The following is a 16,347-nucleotide window of genomic DNA, read 5'->3' as shown; positions in this document are numbered from 1 at the left end:
AACAATTGATTACCATAGCTATAATAATAAAACTCCATAAAAGAAGCATGACCGTTATGCAGAATAACAAAATAACAATGTAAAAAAGCAATTATTCACTTAGGTTGAATTGCTTGCAAGTGAAGTCAAATATGTGGTGAATGGTTCCCACAATGCTTCACGCTAGACAAGGAGAGGTAGAGTGCAGATTATAAAGATCTAGTCGATGGTTATAACGTACCACATTCCACCACTGTTGTAGTGTGATATTTTCTGTAGATTTGCAACTAGACGTAACAACCTGTAAACCAATCACGATAAAAGGTCTAGCAACTTGCCATACATTTTAATATGGAACCAAAAATTACTCAAACCACACGGAAACAAAGCAACAATAGAGAATGGAGTGTGAATGCCAATGATATCTCCTATTCGTGTTCAGACAAGCACCCAGATTTGAGATAATTTGGGACAAGGGAAAAACATATGTAGGTAAGTGCTTGAATTGAATATTACAATGCCAACAAGTGACTTGTGTGAGCAGTTTTAGTTTGAAAGGGGCTGTTGGGGTGAAAAAAAGTTGACTGTAAATATAGTATAGTGTTTGAGTAAGATTGGCTGGAAGTGCAGTAGAATTAATCTTTTCCCATATGTTCTCCCATAAGTGTTTAGGCCAACTGAAGAGTAAGTCAGATTCCCATGTCAGTTCGATTTTGGATATGGATCTGTCTGTTGAAGGTAGTCTCAATGCTTTGTAGACTGATGCAGCTTTGGATGAGTTGATGATGGAAGTAGAGAGTTTTGTGTACCTTGAGCTCGTATGGGAAAGGAAGGGAAGGAACCGAGTGTGGAGTTAAGCAGTGGTACCAACAGCTGATGTGGTTTCAGACATTTATGGGAGAGATTAAAAGAGGAGGAAAGTGATTCAAAAGGAATGACTTCATTATTATGTTGTTGTAACTGCGAAACAGTAATCAAACCTTGATTGAACCAATGACGCCAAAATACGTTTTCCTATTGTTCAAGAGCCATTTGTTATACCAGATGGGACTTTGAGCAAATTGTTAGTAATGGGATAGGTAGGCTGTCAAATACGGCTTGAAAATGGAACAGGCATATGGGATATAACTGAGGGAATCCAAAATTTAGAGGGTTGAGACATATGAATGATGTATGAATGAGAGAAAGGAGAAATCATGGCCAGTTCAAGCAAAAAACGCAATTTGGAATGAGAATCAGGGGGGTCGGAGAAATAACCGTGGCTTTGCTTGTGGTAAATTGAACAGTGAGAAACAGAAAGGCAGACTTTGAAGTGCTGGGGCAGAAATCTATGCCAGCCATTTATTGTTATTTCATGTCATGCTATTCTATACCTTGCATTTTGAGTTGCAAAATTAAACTGATGGATGATGATTTGAACAAGCCAGATCAATGAGAAACAATCCTGACAAAAAACAATGTGATTGAAATGGTTGACTTTTCATCACATGATGTGGTTTTAATCACGCTGCTAGATTCAAAAGTTGAAATGCAAAAGATAAAAGAGTGCAGCTCTGAAAATTAAAGGAATTATAAGGTAAACAACGTTTTTCGAAACGATCCAGAAACATCTACTAAGTATGTGAAAAGAAACTTGAAATGGGGTAGTCTATTTACAGTGCCTAATTTCTGAAAAACAAAAACATAAGTGTAGGGGCCAAAAGTTATTTTAGGAGCTCGTCGCTATGAATACCACAGCTTCCTATTCTTGATTCCACCTCATGCCTGTTTCTTCACCCCCCCTAAACATCTGGCCCCATATCTCACTTTTGCAGGTTCTTTTTCATCTCAGCTGTCTCCCTTTGTCCGTCCTATATTTTCCTGGCTTCTTCTTCCTTCATTCTCTGCCTTTGTCTCTTCTGCTCTGGGCTGAAGACTGATGTTGTAAAATAAGTCCTGGTTTCAAAAAGTGTGTGCTGATGCCCACCACCTGCACCCATTGACACTAATTAGGCACTGATTTTGTATTTTTAGTGCAACCAAGAGGAGGGGGAAGTGGAGTTGGAATAGTGCAAAGGATAGGTATGGACAGAGAGAAGAAAATCTTGTAAGCTCCAAAATAGAGGGAAGACTCAAGAGAAAGGCTGGAGTCACTGCTTTTTGGCACATTTCCCACTGCCACATCATTTTAAACAAGGCTCTAGGGGGCAGACAAACTATATTACAGGTTGTAAAATGCATTTGCAAATTCAGAGCTGAGTTTTTGTCACCAGTAAAAAAATTTGTCAACTGTCTTAAGCATTAATAGATCAGTTGGTAAAATACTGAATCAGAGGGTGTTGCAGAACCACCGACCTAATTAATATCCATTAGGCCGGTCACAAATTGCAATTATCTACATTCACAGTGATGTTCGCTTACATGGGATAGTGTTGCGAGGCCTCTGAACTGAAGTGTAATGAAGGTAGACAAAGGCTTGGCCTCACCTAAAGGGTCCCCTTCAACCAGTAGCTCCACCCCTACTCACCCATAGCATCTACCGAAAGGCCAGTGCTTCAGGAAGTCTGATCAGCAGCCATTTGCTAACAAAAGTGTTCAATGAATTTCTAAAGGCAGCCCTTTCATCATCCCCACACTCACACCATGGGGCCGATTATGATGGCGGACGGACCTGAGTCTGTCCGCCACTATAGAGTAGGATGGACCGTCCGCAGGGGCTGGGCGGTCCCTCCGTGCAGATTAGGATGTGACTGCCAGGGTGGCGGTCACATCCTCAATCTTTACATTGCGGCGGGTGCAGCTTCAAGCTGCACCCGCCGCAATGTTAAAAATGCATACATTGCATGTGTATGCAGCAAGCGGCAGGCACCGCGCGGTGCCTGCCGATTACTGCATACAAATGCAGGGGGGTACCATAGGTACCCCCCATGTGCACCCCCACCCCCCCTTCACCCAGGGGGCCCGCAATGGGCCCCCGCAGTGAAGCTCCGTATGCTTTTCCACAGCGGAAAACCCGCCGTGGAAAAGCATTTCTTTTCAGGCATCCTAATTTGGCTGACGGTGTCTAAGAGACACCGTCACCATATTAGTGCTTTTCCGCCGCGGTTGTAAGCCAACCGCGGCGGAAAAGCTGCGGACGGAAACCAGGACCCACCAGCCATCCTAATGTGACGGTGGGTCTTTGGTGGGTCCGCAGAGGATTTTCCGCATCCTCCGGGCCGGCGGTGGCTTCCGCCGGCCCGGAGGATGCGGAAAATCCTCCATCATAATCGGCCCCCATGTTTACACCCCCTGCCCTTCAGCCACTGGAATGAAGGTAATACACTTCCACTGCGTCAGAAGCTGTCCTCACCTTCCATATGGTGCAGATACAAACCAGAGGCATTCTAATGCACCCTACTCTGCAGTATAATTAATACTGTGAATCAAACCTGAATACCAGAAGCTCTTTTTCAATGTGGACATTATTTCCCTTGTTTTTGTATTGACATATGTGTCTAGCCATCATTTTTTACTTTTAACCCTTGAGCTGATTAACTGACCAGGCTGGATCGGCTGTCTAGCAGTAAGGATGCTGCAGAGAGATGTTTACCTGACTGTAGTACCAGTCAAAAATGTCTAATATAGTAAAATCTTCACAAGTAAATGATGTTGTTTCTTTCTACATTCTTGTATCCTCAAACTTCATGCTGTCTCAAAAATATTCTCTGGAAATTCCTTAAAGTCGGCATTAAATCTATGCTTAGATTAAAACTTTTGTTTGTCACCGCTCCTTTTTTTTCTGTTTCTTCCCTTCCATCCTCTGACTGGCTCCTCTCTTTGAGCACAACCTAGTCTGACACATGCATGTTCGCCTACTCTCTATTATTGTATTTATGCAAATTTCCCACAACTCATTTACAAGATCAGAATCTCTTCTACTTTCGTTGAAAGTCATACCTATGCAACCTAACAATGCATAATCTCCTCTAGCTTCTCTGTAAAACCCACCAACCATGTGCATAAGCTCAGCCCCGACCCCTAATGATCATAACCAACCACTATTAATTTAGTCCTCCATAAAAAAACTAAAATGATTGCATGGAATGGTTTTCATTGAGCGAATAAGACTCATCCTAATAACTAACAGTAAGTAATAATACTGGAGTAACCACAGGTCCTAGAGCAGCGTGCTGCGCAGCAGCAAGCGCTTCAACATCTTGTCAGGGGTAGTAAGTGCTCTATAAATGCAATTATAATTACAGTCTTGTCCTAGAAGGCAGCAAACGGCTCCTCCATTCTCTTATAATATCCCCTTTAGCACCCATAGGCCTTTTTTTGCAAGCATTAGTTTAAGTCCCCGGAGGTCTATGTCTTTCATCTCTCTCCAATAGGACAAGTAAAGTGTCATCAGGAGCATAGCATCTATACCCCAGAAAGCACACCCTCCACTTCCATCCAAAATGCTTCAATGACGTCACATGCCTGGAGGGAGTGTAGTCATCGGCCTTCCTCAGTTGTACAGTCAAGGATCACATCCATCTGGGATAGTCCCATTTTATATAGCCTACTGCTATTGCAATAGGCCCTGCAGAGGATTTTCTGTTGTATCAACCTGAAGCTAGCTCGAATTGTGACCTCCGTAAGGTGTTTAGAGCCTCCTCCAATTCAGCATCTCCTAGGAGTCCTACAGGCCTTTGCCATTTCTCAAATTTTCTCTAAGCTTCTGCAGTCCCTGCTGGGCATTATTTATTAATGTTCTACTGGTTGTGGCTATTCCGACTTTACACTGTTCAACCAAGAGAAGCCTATTTTCAAGTGATGATGCATCACTCTCCTCCATCAAGTCTGTCCCAATGGAGTATCTAAGCCACGATACCTGTAGTGTCATGCTTGACTTAAGCCAAACTCTTCTTGAAGTTGGGTGGCATCTTCTATGTCTAGTGCCACAACTTTCCTCGCTGTAGGTATGTCTAGCAGGTCCTAGATCAAAACGTCTGAGGTTTTGGGGCATCCTCTATTTATCTTCTCCCCATAGTGGTGTGTTGCAGGTTTTAACATCACCCCAGCCCAGCACTGCATTGGTCGTCCTCCATGGGTCGGTGACAACCCTTGCTGTCTGTGAGAGAAATCCAAGCCGCCTCCACCTTAAATGTAGTTTCCCACAGCCACCCTATCCAGGCTGACTGCCAGTTAATTGTCCATCTCAAAGGTCCAGTCACTAATCATGAACATTTGTGCAGTACAGAAGTAGAATCTGACATTTGGAAGATCTATGATGTCACAGTTCACCATGTTTGATAGGGCTATCCGCAGCGCCCCCACCCAGATCATAAAACAGGTAAAGCAAAGTGTGACGTTCTCCATCTATCCACCAAAACATTGTTTCTGGTATATAAATCAAATCAAATCAAAATAAGCTTTATTCGATATTCAAAAAGGATATCATAAAAGCAATCATTACATTTTGTTAAAAACACAAACATCATAAAAAATATAAAAAGTGCAAAACAGCCAAGGATTTAAAAAACACAAACATGCATGGGCTATCAAAGATTTCCTGAATTTAAGCAGCAATTTTAAGAACTGTTCCATAGTGCATATAACATCTTTGTCCTCCAACTGTTGCAACCGAACAAAGGCATCTCTACAGGTCCTCAAGCCCCATTTCTTAAAAAGAGGTCTCAATAAAGCTTTCCTGGGAACTAGATAATATGTACAGAATAAAATAGAATGAATGTTCGATTGAGGGGAAAGGTCATCACAAGGGCATGGGCAGAGATTTCGAGACCAATTGTTACAAGAAGGGAATGTTATGAGGCGGTAGAAGGAGCCCAATCTAAATCTAGTAAGAAGCATTCTAGAAAAATGGGAAAAATCAGAGGAAAGATACAATTGGGGACCCTTATTCAAAGTAATCAGTTGGAAATCCAAAGTTGTTTTGTTTGATTTTTGAATAGCCCACCTCTTGGCTTCCAGATGATCCATTAAGATCTTTCTCAAGGTTTTCCTAGAAAAGTTCTCCAACGACATAGGATCAGTATATAGATCTGGGCGTCCAATTTCACAAAAAACACTTTTTACGTATACCAGCCATTTCGTGTATTTTGCCCCTTCTAGTTTAAGAATGTCCAAAATTACTTCTCGATTTAGTACAGCCTCCGGGGTGGACCAGATTTTATGCCACAAAAGCAGGGGCTCAACTTTAATTACATCTGAAATGTATGGTAGACCTAACTCTATGTGGGTCATGTAGACAGATGTTGATTTCGGTATAGCTAGTAGATACCTTAAAAAATGGTTTTCTACTGTTTGGATGGCTGATATATTCTCGATCCCCCACAGACCGGCCCCATAGTTTCTGGTATATAGTATGGGGTATTCTGGATGACACCTAGTAGGAGGATAGGGAGATTATTTTAAACATGGCAACTCTTCCCATCATTAAAAGAAGGAATGTGCACCAGTGTCCATCCTCCCTAAGGTTATTAAGTGACAGGACTAAGTTTCAATCAAAGAATGTTTTGGGATCTTATATCACCTCTATATCCAGGTACGTAAACCAGTCCAAGCGTACCGAGAGTTGGGCTATCAGAGGTTGCTCACCCTACCACATCTTCATCTTAAGCCGTGTGGATTTGTGCTAATTTACCCTGTCACTAAAGCTTCCCTCATACTCCTAGAGATGTCAAGCCACCTAAGCAATGTTCACATAGGGTGTGTGATATCCAGGAGAAGGTCATCCCGAATAGCGATATTTGATGCTCCACCATAGGGACCCATTGGATTCTCCTAATCCATGAGTCTGCCCCAAGTCATCAAGCTAGTGGTCAGGGGGCCGCAATGTCCAACTGACACTTGTGCGAAGTAACCCCATTGGCTCTCACCTCTGCAGTAGTATTTGTATACAGTAGTTGCATCCAGATAAACAGTGGGTCAAACCTAATGTATCTGTCACCTGCACAGGACAACATCAATCCATAGGATCAAATGCCTTTATGGCATCTAATGATAGTAATGTGGAGGGACCCTTCATCTGTTTCATACATCCAGTTGTGTAACCACCTCAGAGGCAGTGGGGGGATCTACTGGTCATGAATCCTGCCTTATCGGATGGATCAAGCACAGGATTACTTTGATTAGTCTATCCGCTTGCATTTTGGACAAGATTTTAACCTCAATAAATAAGAGAGGTATCGGGCAGTAGGGAGGGGGACACTCACCTGCTGCCTTTCCTACCATGGGGCTTATTTACAAGCCCCTTGCGCTGCTGATGCGTCACTTTGTATATGGGAAAAAGTGACTTACTGGTGGCGCAAGGGGCTTATAAATAAGCCCCCTTGTGTATAACTTCTAATGTGTCTTTTCACAGCTGTCGGCTATTCTATGCCTCTAGGAACAGGAGAGGCACTTCTTGAACACTACGGCATGGCCATACTAAGGGGCATATTATCAAGGCAGGCGAAATGATATTATCACCGCTTTTGCGGCCGTTTTCGGCCACAAAGCGGCGATAATTCCATCGCCCTATTAGCAACATGTCGCTAACATCAGTTAGCGACAGCTTTTAGGTGATAGCGAGTGGTTTGGGGTCCGCTTTGCATGTCAGCGATATTTATCGCTAATGACATGCAAAGTGGGCGTACCCAACCAGTTAGCGACTGAAAGCAGTCGCTAACGCCTGCTCAGACCAGTTCTTAGCCTGTATATCCAATGGGAGGTGGATATTCAGGTTAAGACTATTGGCGATGATGCGGGAATATCGCTGGTTTTCCAGCGATATTCACGCATTTCGCCGCTATCGCCGGTTATTTTATCGCATTGGAGATAAACGATGCTAATAGTACGTTATCTCTGAGATAAAATCCGGCGATGCTTGGCGATAAAAAAAAATTCGCTAAGCTTCTTTAGCGATAAATATCGCTAGTTGTTGACAATATGCCCCTAAGCGTGGGATAATTGCAGTTTCTTTTCATCACAAAGTACATTCAATTCAGTATTCTTGTTCAAAGAAAAAAATATATGCAGCAAAATGTTTACTGCTAAGCCCAGTTGCAATACGAAAAAAATATAAAAAAATAGGGGTCTGCGACATTGCAAAAAAATGTGCTCAATACTCAGAAGGCAAAATTTCCACATTTTGTGAGATTTGACTTCCACAATAAAAATGTAATCTCGGCCTAAGTCATATACACTTGATTGACATTCTTAGGATCTGCTTGGGACAATTTCAGAAGTGTAAGAGGCATATACTAATGTTTGACCCTGCAGTTGAGAATTTAGCAATGTGGGAACAATTATTTTCATCACGGACGAAAATTATTCGGTCACAGGGGGGCAGTCGCTTAAAGGTCACTGTGATGACAGTAAACGGAAACGAGAATGAACATGTACTGTAACATTTTTAATTAGGATACACAAACAATGTGTATCAACTCATAAGCAAAGAGCGTAACGTTATGCAGAACAAATAATTAGCTTTGTGGGGACAAGTAAGGTAATGTGGTATAAATCTACAGACAGTTAACCAGCTCCGTTAGGGCGGTAAGTGAGCAATTATGTAATGGCAAAATTAGGTTAATGAGAAGTTCGGGGATGCTAAAGGGCAGAAGGGGCTGGCAGGTATGTGTTGTTCCTTTTCATTCTGATAGCGAACTGCATAGGATAGTATGTGTATGCGTGTATCTATCTCTCTCTCTCTCTATATATATATATATATGTATATATATAAATATATATATATACATATATATGAATATATATCTATCTATATATACATATATATATACATATATATATACATATATATATATATATATATATATATATATATATATACATATATATATATATATATATATATATATATATATATATATATATATATATATATATATATATATCAAGCTCACTGGGGTAACCACAGATCCGTGAGCCTCTGAGGAAGTGATTTCATCACGAAACGCGTCAGGCGGAATGCTGTGGCAGCGCGGACTAAGATGCAAAGCTGCGTGTCCCGAATAAAGCTTTTAATGGGGAAAGGCTGGTTTGTGCTTGCGTGCCTCTCAATCTGTGGTTACCCCAGTGAGCTTGATGTTAAAAGCGGCAGACCAGCCGCCGAGAGAGCACCACTCCTTGTAAAGGGAAGGAGGCCGAGGGGCTACATCTTAAGAGCTCTGTCTGGAGCACTTACCCTGGAATTGCACGCTGCTGAACATCTTGGTGCCCACCCAGGGTTTTCGATTGTGCCACGGCAGGAGCAACGATTCAGGACTGTAAAGGTGCACTACATCTCCCAGAAATGCGGAAATAGGCGTATAAGGGATTAAATGGGTGTGGCCAGTACTGCTCCGTGAGCCTCTGAGGAAGTGATTTCATCACGAAACGCGTCAGGCGGAATGCTGTGGCAGCGCGGACTAAGATGCAAAGCTGCGAGTCCCGAATAAAGCTTTTAATGGGGAAAGGCTGGTTTGTGCTTGCGTGCCTCTCAATCTGTGGTTACCCCAGTGAGCTTGATATATATATATATAAATATATATATATATATATTGAAGCTTACTGTCCATCCGCTTCTCTTCACTCTCGGCCGGGTGCTGCAGCAGCGGGTGACGGCACCACGCGGGTCACACTCAGACCTAAGCTCAGTTGCACAAAAAGTACGCAGCACTCACAGGGACGAGTCCAATAGATTTATTGGGCAAAAACACTCTTCAAGACGAGTTTCGGCAATCGCCTTTCTCAATTAGAGGCCATCAGGCAGTGTTTAAATACATCCGATCATAAAAATAAAGAAAGGACATAATTCTTGCATTACAAGAGCATCATTACTAAGTGGTACAATTACAGATAAATTCACTGTCAACATTGTGCCCCGGATGGGCAAACACAATCAGTAATGTAGAAAATATATATCAAAGTCAATAAAACAATTAAGCCCTGAAAAAAAAAAAATATATATATATATATATATATATATATATATACATACATACATATATATATATATATATATATATATATATATATATATATATATATACCTGTGAAATGGTGGTATCGGGCCAACTAGTAACTCGTGGTATACAGGATCGTTGGGTGACGACATTCTGGGCATTGTGAGGTCACAGAGTTCATTTAGGAGCTAATAGAAAATGAGGTCAATATGTGCTAATGATGTGTGGACTATTTTCAGCTCATTATACTAAGAGCTTGCTCAGCAAAGGATGCATTGAGTATTCTAAGCAGGCGATCCTGTCCTCTTTTACCCATGTAATTGGCTAGAGTTTTCATTTAGAACACAGCAATTAAACTCTTTTTCATACCTCTAGGGAAATTCCCCATGGCATATTTTTATTTTAAAGGCCCTTAACCCTGTTGTATTTTAATCCTCCCAGTCCCCTGTTGGGATACAATGTCAGCAGTAACACACTTTCATAATACCGAAGCATGATGCTGTATGGGAAGCCAGTAAATTGGAAACGCGACCCCCTACTGAGGGAGTCCTCTCTCTCCCATTCACCCTCCCTCCCCAGGTCTGCCATTCTTGGCTCTGATCTAGACAAAAATACAATCGTTAAAACGCTGAAAGAATGTCCCAAACACAATCAAAGTTTCCATTTATTTACGTATTTATTTGGTCAGCTATTTTTTTGTGATTTGTAGGATGCGCATGTCTCCATTACGCCCCTGTTTTTTTACATTTTATCAGCACATAATGAACAGAGATACATAGACCTCGTAGTGATATACCATGGCAGATAAAGCTGATTTTGAAACCAGTTTGTTTCGATAAAAGCATTGGATACCTTCAGATATATGAAACACACCTTTTTAGCTGCTTCACAGCCATTTATTCAAGAATAATATTAGAGCCAAGAAACAGTTTTTAGTGAATGTTGTGCTTAATAAAGTAATCATAAATATAAACCTATCACACCAGAGCCAAAAAAAGATTTTAACATGTTGTGTCAATAAAAGGAATCCTTAATAACTCTGGCTCATTTGGGAGGGTATGTAGGCTTCCAGTCAGGGCCGGACTGGCCGTAGCGGGGCCCGGTTTGGGGCCCCTGGGGGCCGTTTTGTTACAGGGCCTCAGCCCTGTAACAAAATCGGACGAAAACCGGCCCAGGCAAAGAGCTCGACAGCACCTACAACCCCCCACCCAGGAGTGGGTGGGGGGGATTTGGGAGCCAGCCGAGCACTTTGCACTTAGGATTTTGCATTTAGGATTACAATGGCAAAGGTATACACATTCACAAACAAGCATTGAGGGAAACTACTAACCCTCATTAGAACATTAGAATGTTGAGTGCTCTGTTGAAGACAATGTAGTGCTCTGGGCTTCTAATGGCTGGTAGAAGCCCGGAGCATCAGCATTCCAATGTTTGTTCCCAGCTGTTCCTGTGAACAAAGGCCTAACGGAGCTTGAAGGGATCCGTGGGCCATGAGGTCTTTGTTTTACAAATTAGAACCTTCTGCCTTCTAGGGTCAGAATGTTCTACTAGCCTTAGAACCCTCCGTAATGGGCTCTACCAGCCATTAAAGGCCTGCTCCCTTTAACACGGGTGTGGGCCTTTAATGGCCGGTAGAGCCCGCTACGTCGGGCTCTAAGGCTATATTCAAGGCAAAAATGGAACGATTGAGGAGACTAAGGGGCTGATTCACAAGAGCATTTATGAGTACAGGAGCCATTACTACAGGAGTATTCTTTGACATACTCTTACATGCATTTAGGAATGGGCCCCGAAACATCCAGCTCCCTTTTTGTAAAACTGTAAAACTGGGAACAGACCTTTTTATGTGTACTAATTGCATATGAATAGCCACTATATAACCATTTCCCGTTTTAGATGTTTGACGTCAATTGCCAAAGGCATGTAAGACTCTGTAAAAGAGTGCTACAAAAGTGTTAATTTACGTACTCGAAATTGCCTTTGTGAATAGACGGGAATATATTTAAATGCATAAGAGTAACTGCAGAAAAATTATCCCAGCCCCATCAATTTTTCCCATTTCCCTATTTATTGCAGCACCGGAAGTCAATTTTAATCTCTGTCTTTGCCATAATTCCTGATACCCATTAGGAGCCACAGCTTCTGCAATTCCATATTTAGGATCTGAATTTCATCCTGCATACCCATTTCCCCTGTTAATGATTCCTTTGAAGCTATTTTCATCAAAGCATTGAGACTGTCCATCACATCGTGCCTCAGTTTAGAGGAGCATCTCTATGTGTCCTGATGCTATTGGCTGTTAAGTTGTATCTTTCCACCTCTAATGTAGTGCTTGCATTAAACTACTTGAGGGAGCAGCCACCACTTGACATACTACTCTGTATGACATCTGCCTTTTTTTATTACGAAACCTGGGAAGTTCATGGTGTGAAATGTTTCATAAACCTGAAAACTTAGTGTCAGTTTTTCATACATATTGCCTCAAATATTCTTTATTCCTCAGGTTAACTTGGATATCTGTGTCCGAGTACCTCAATGCTCACTGGCCCCTCTGTGACTTGTGTGGGAGTGTGTTTTCATTTGCACACACCTACACTCCATTTTGCAAGGCATCTTTTCGAGGATCTGGAATTGACTTGGACTGAAAAGCACTATCTGGTAGTCACTTTTTGTGCAAATTTCAAATTCATTTTGTTCCTTTCTGGCTCCAAAATCCGTACTCGCTGCTATATGGTTGAATGGCACGTGGTTTTCACTTATTTATTTGAGACCAAGTTTTAAATCTGCATGATCTTGAACGCTACGGCTAGATGTCTCTGACAGAAGCACTGTGAGGTATAGTGGAATAAACCCTCAGTTTCACAGCACCTTTCCTATGTTGGCGTTAGCACGCTTTTTCCAGGTGGCATGTAATTTGCCATTTTTGCGCATTAAATTAGCCATTTCGGAATCATGATTAGGTCTTCAGTTAAAACCATAATTCTAGTGACCATATCCAAGCTATTAGAAAATCTAAGGGCATCCTTACTCTTATGCTCGGATACCAATCAACAGCTAGTCCTTGTCTATACTCATCTGGTAGCCTCTCTCTTACCCTTAAATGTGTCTTCCTCATCAGGCGCACAGTGGTCCAACTTACATTTCAGGCCGCTATCTGGGTAATTGTGCAGCATAATCAACCCATGCTGTAGCAGTATTATTTCACTATTTTGACATTTCACTACTGTATGGCCAATGTGTTCACCTCATTCGTATCAATTTAACATCTGAATACAGTAACTGGCAACTAAATAGTGACCAGATATCCTTTGCAAAGGATCTGCCTCTGTGCTGTACCAAGTTTGGCACTTTCGAAGTATCTTTTCATCCCTTTGAGAGAGAAACAGTTTTTGGGTCAAAATCTGCTAGTTATGCCACATATGGAGGACTATGTGGCAAATGCAGAGAATCCATAGTTATGTAGAGAATGCTATTGCTGCAGAATCACATATTTCCATTGCCCCTAAATTTTGGCGGGCTGTATAGAAACCCCTAATGATGCTGGTATCATGGCGGTGCTGAGGGGCACACAGATTAGTCGTAAACCTACTCCCGGAACAATGTTCTTCTGGGATGCATGCATCTCGGAGGGTGTAATATTCCTCAGGCAAAATGTTGCCCTGTAGCATTAAAGATTAAAACGGCAGCTTCGAATTTCATGCTTTAGTCCACTGAAAGGATCAAGGCTGGATTTTTAAAGGCCTCTGAGATATTTGTATCTTTGAGTTCTGTACATTGGAGATGAAGGCAGATACTTTCACTGATGTACCTGAAACAAGTTGTAATTGGAAGTTAGGCTCATTGCCAGTGCATAAATGATGTCTTTGGCAAGGATTACCTGTTTCTTGGTGCCATCTGCAGGCGAAGCAGCACAGAACTGATGGCTGAGATGGCCCAGAGCTCCAGGTTAATGTGCAAAACCAGGCATACACCATCACTCTTCTTTTTGAAATAGGAAATGGAGACCAACTAAGTGTTTACAGTAAATATGGTAGGTCATTTGGTTGACATACCAAAAACACAAGCAATACTCAGAGAATCAATGATGAACTTTTGTCAAATCAATGACATTGACACTTTGACATTGACATCAATAACATTGATTTTACAGCTAGACTTATTTTTTCATAAAGAACTGAATTTGATATTTTGCATCATTATAAATGCATGTGGGAGCCATATAGGTAGGTTTAGTTGGAAAATATTTCCCTATTCATTAGGTTAAGTGTTGTAGTTACAAAGCTGGGCTCTGGAGAGTACCCTCTTTTTGTCTACCTAAAAAGCTTGTTGTTTGCTAATCAAAAAAACTCTTGAGAAACAATTTGTCTGTGCCAGAGCCTCCTCGTTCTATGATGACTGGGTTAAGGGGGAAGGAGAAAGGGGTGGTGACATGTATCTTGGTTCAAGTAACACATCCATCTCCTCCAACAAAAAATAAGATACCTTTCTGCACACCATATCAGCTGGATGTTCTTTGCCCGGTGTTTAGACAAAATATCAAGCCAAAAATATTGTGTCAAGAATATTAAGGACAAAAATGCTTGAAGGCAAGTTTTTATGGGTAAGCAAACTTTAATATACTTTAATCCACATATATGTACCTTGATGATATATATATATATCGTTAAGATATATAGATGTGGAGATAAGAATAGTACATCTACACTTACCTATTTGCACTTAGCTTCTCGATATTTTGGTCTTCAATATTTTTGACATGATATTCTGTCCACAGGATATTTTTGTCATTGATCTTCTATCAGACAACCTCTTTGTCCTAAACAACTAAATACCACTAGCTTATGCCTGCACAGAAGAACTCTCCATTTTCAAGGAAAGTGTATGTTTTTACCTTCCACTTTTTTTTATTATTATTGTACAATTGGTGTCTTAGATTTAAGTATTATAATTCTGCACCTTATCCACTGGACAAAGCCAATGTCCCATTAAGGATAAAACATACTTTAGGGGTGCCTGTCTGGAAAATCTTTGCATTTTATTACTCATGTTCTGTTAATTTAAGCCCTGTGATGCCATACAATATTGAATAATACATTAACAGCTGAGATGGAGAAATAGACAAATGTGAGATAGAGAGAAAGTCCACTTTCCCAGCGGGCCCCTTGGAAGGTATGAGCCCTGGGCAATTGTCCACTTTGCCCCTACCTTAAAACGTCCCTAAACGAACTTGTGAAAAATAACGAAGGGTGGTATCATCTTCTGTCTTATTTGAGCTGTAACATCCATATGTTTCCATTGGCATGGCCAAGACAACATTTTTAGCAGGGTGCATTGCTTTCAGCTCTCTCACAACTATTAAAAGTCCTTTCTTCTTCAAGTAAAGTGGTTTTTGGGTTCGAGACCAGCCAATCACTAATTGGGGTGGCTTCCAGATTGAGGCTGTGGCCTGGAAAAAAGCCCCTTTTGAACAATCCAGATTATCCTCCTCACTGAACTGTCTGGAAAGTCTCATAGTGACTCAGTTAGTCTCCATGCGTCAACATTTGGACACTTACAGAAACCTTCACAATTCACATAAGAAACTGATAATCTTCAATATCATTTGAAACTTTCTAACTGATGCTCATTTAAGCTATTTTAAGACAAATATATTTCAGTGGGGGAGAAGAAACCAAGAGGCATCTAGGGAAAAGAAGAGGATGTTGTGTTAGGCTCAAAGCTGCTGAATTTAGATCTGGGGAACCAGGTTCGATTCTTAGCATCGGCTCAACATTCTGTGATTCAGGGCAAATCATTTTTATCTGCCAGTGTCTAAAAAATGATGGTGACCTTGTGTAATGAAACTGGTGCTCATGTAAAGCACTCCAATACCTTGGGCTGAGTTTGCACTGTTTAAAACTGCAAACATAACAAATAGTGCTGAATTGGTGCTCACTCCTCCCTAGTTGCATCTGCTCCTGAGGAAAGATGTCTTCAGAGAAAAGAAGTGGCAGATAATACATTTGGTGTCCATTTTATTCTGTCCTGTGTCCATTTTGTTCAGAAGACTTGTCCAAGGAGCCAATTTATTGATCCCTTTGGTGTACATGGATATCATGTCCCCAGCCTGCCTATGATTTGTACAACTGTCCCATTCAACCAAGTGTGAATTATATTTCCTTTAGAAAGTGGTATGTCTTACCCTAACTAGATTTTCTCATTGTGCACAATTAAAAAATTATCTCACCCAGCTTCGCACTTCTCCACCTCCTGTGGGTTTTGCAGTACCCTCAGATGTCATGATACTTTGAAAAACATTCTGATTTACAAATTGGAATTCTGCAGTAGGGCTTGTCTGAACTGTTAGTGTGATCTGCGAAGCAACCATTAAGGTCAGAGTCTGGAGCCAGTGTGACAGAAGAGCCAATCAGGAAGTGTGCGGAAAAGCCAAGACAGAGTGCTAATCTAGTGATGCAAT

General features: G+C 41.3%; 1 protein-coding gene across 2 annotated transcripts in view; it reads right to left on the bottom strand.

The window, feature by feature from the left end:
- SCML4 (Scm polycomb group protein like 4) overlaps positions 1-16,347 on the bottom strand; it is a 571,844-nt gene that overhangs the window by 430,205 nt on the left and 125,292 nt on the right. The window lies entirely within an intron of this gene.

This window comes from Lissotriton helveticus, chromosome 6 (assembly GCF_964261635.1).
Source record: "Lissotriton helveticus chromosome 6, aLisHel1.1, whole genome shotgun sequence".
Classification (NCBI taxonomy): domain Eukaryota; kingdom Metazoa; phylum Chordata; class Amphibia; order Caudata; family Salamandridae; genus Lissotriton; species Lissotriton helveticus.
This window is presented reverse-complemented; position numbering and strand designations above follow the sequence as displayed.